This window comes from Phascolarctos cinereus, unplaced genomic scaffold, assembly GCF_003287225.1.
Source record: "Phascolarctos cinereus isolate Bilbo 61053 unplaced genomic scaffold, phaCin_HiC Scaffold_1;HRSCAF=81, whole genome shotgun sequence".
Classification (NCBI taxonomy): domain Eukaryota; kingdom Metazoa; phylum Chordata; class Mammalia; order Diprotodontia; family Phascolarctidae; genus Phascolarctos; species Phascolarctos cinereus.
The window spans coordinates 242,383,216-242,385,852 of NW_027555514.1; the positions used below are offsets into that span (position 1 = coordinate 242,383,216).

At 37.5% G+C, this 2,637-nt stretch overlaps 1 long non-coding RNA gene across 1 annotated transcript; it reads right to left on the minus strand.

Annotated features, from left to right (window-relative positions):
* Positions 1-1,363: 1,363 nt before the first annotated feature.
* Positions 1,364-2,637, minus strand: LOC110195939 (uncharacterized). The gene is made up of 2 exons (XR_002321058.2): positions 2,557-2,637; positions 1,364-1,640 (listed from the first exon to the last, which is right to left on the minus strand). It is a non-coding gene; the product is annotated as an uncharacterized LOC110195939 (long non-coding RNA).

The window sequence follows — 2,637 nt, forward strand, 5'->3', positions numbered from 1 at the left end:
GAATGTAATAAAATATTATTGTATTACGATGAGCAGGCAGATTTCAGAAAAACCTGGAAAGACTTATATGAACTGATGCTGAGTGAAGTGAGCAGAACCAGGAGAACTTATATCAGATTGCTTGCCATCTTGGGGAGAGGGGAGAGGAGGGAGGGAGGGAAAAAATTGGAACTCAAAATCTTACAAAAAATGAATGTTGATGTCTACTATGGACGTGTTTTGCATAACTGCGCATGTATAACTTATATTGAGTTGCTTGCCTTTTCAATGAGGGTGGGTGGGGAGGGAGGAAGAGAGAAAATTTGAAACCTAAAGTTTTAAAAACATATGTTTAAAAAAAATGTTTTCACATGCTACTGGGAAATAAATATAGGAAATGGGGTACAGAAGTCTTTCCTGCCCTACAGGAAAATAGAAGGGGAAGGGGATAAGAGAAGGGGAGAGAGACAGAAGAGAGGACAGAGGGATATTCAGAACGCATGACATCTTGGGGTGGGGGGAGGGAGGGAGATGGGGTGAAAATTTGGAACTCAAAAACTTGTGGAAGGGAATGTTGAAAACTAAAAATAAATAAATTTATATTTTAAAAAAATGAATGTAGAAAACTATCTTTATGTGTAACTGGAAAAAATAAAATACTATTTACATAAAAAAGCTTGCTGATTGATTGAAGGGTAGAAAAGGCCTACACTTCCCTTCCATAATTCTGAAGATTTGGGGTATCCCATGCAGATAGGAGAGCTGGTGACCCCTAGAAACTAGTAGGGGATGCCAGTAGGTCAAGTTATGGGACTTATTAGGGAAAGAAAACAGTAGTGTATGGGGCTCTGATATAGGTATGATTGGGGTATAGTAGCACATCCTTTGGCCTATATCCTTCCACCTAAAAACTTTGGACTGCATGTGTTACAAATCCATTTACTCCCATCCCCAAACCTTAATGTTAAGGAACCTAGGATAGAAACAAAGATGGGTATGACTGCCTCTTCAGAGCTGGCAATCAGCTTCGGTGCATCTTGGGATCTTACTAAGGAGAGGCAGAAGACCCGCAGCAGCGGCCCTGATCCTGGAGACACGGTTGTCTAACCAAAAAGATGTTATCTTTCTCTATCAGCACCCTCCCTAACATATTTTTTAGAGTCCTGGAACCAAGTCTCTTGGTTTTCTGTGTAATGGGAGTACAGGTATATCTTGGAGATATTGCAGGTTCAATTCCAGACCACTACAATAAATGAATATTGCAGTAAAGTGAGTCACAATTCTTTTTGTTTCCCAGTCCATATAAAAGTTATATTTATACTATACTATAGTCTATTATGTGTGTAATAGTATTGTGTCTTTTTTTAAAATCAATAGACATACCTTAGTTTAAAATGATTTATTGCTACAAAATGCTAACCCTCATCTGAGCCTTCAGCAGGTCATAATCTTTTTGCTGGCGGATGGTCTTGCCTCCATATTGATGGCTGTTGATTGATCAAGGTGGTGGTTGTTGAATGCTGGGATGACTATGGCAGTTTCTTAAAATAAGCCAGCAATGAAGTTTGCTGCATGGATTGACTTTCTTCCTTTCACTTGAAATTTAGAGGACATTGTAGGGTTAATAGGCCATATTATTGTGTTTCAGGGAATAGGGTTGCCTGATGAGAGGGAGAGAGACATGAATGGCAGCTCGGTGGAGCAGTCAGAACACACACAACATTTATCAGTTATGTTGCTTGCCTTAGGTGAGCATGGTTCATGGTCCTCCAAAATTACAATACTAACATCAAAGATTGCTGATCACAGATCACCATAATAGATATAATAATAATGAAAAAGTGTGAAATATTATGAGAATTACCAAAATGTGACTGTGAGCACATGCTGCTAGAACAAAATAGCACCAATAAGTTTGATTGACCCAAGGTTGCCACAAGCCTTCAATTTCATAAAAAAAGAAAAGAAAAGAAAAGAAAAGAAAAGAAAAGAAAAGAAAAGAAAAGAAAAGAAAGGAAAAGAAGGAAAGGAAAAGAAAAGAAAAGAAAAGAAAAGAAAAGAAAAGAAAAGAAAAGAAAAGAAAAGAAAGAAAAGAAAAGAAAAGAAAAGAAAAGAAAAGAAAAGAAAAGAAAAGAAAGAAAAGAAAAGAAAAGAAAAGAAAAGAAAAGAAAGGAAAAGAAGGAAAGGAAAAGAAAAGAAAAAAGAAAGGAAAAGAAAAGGAAAAGAAAAGAAAAGGAAAAGAAAGAAAAGAAAAGAAAAGGAAAGGAAAGGAAAGGAAAGGAAAGGAAAGGAAAGGAAAGGAAAGGAAAGGAAAGGAAAGGAAAGGAAAGGAAAGGAAAGGAAAGGAAAGGAAAGGAAAGGAAAGGAAAGGAAAGGAAAGGAAAGGAAAGGAAAGGAAAGGAAAGGAAAGGAAAGGAAAGGAAAGGAAAGGAAAGGAAAGGAAGGAAAGGAAAGGAAAGGAAAGGAAAGGAAAGGAAAGTGTTTGTAAAGTGCAACAGTATGAAATGCAATTAAACTAGGCATGCCTGTACTCATGAAACACTCCCTCAACCCAACTCAATGTGCTGTGGTTCATACCTCATAGTGAACTTGAATCAAGCTCCTAGGCCACTTCAAGTTGGCTCAGTGCTGAAGGACTCGGCTCTTTGGCATGGCATA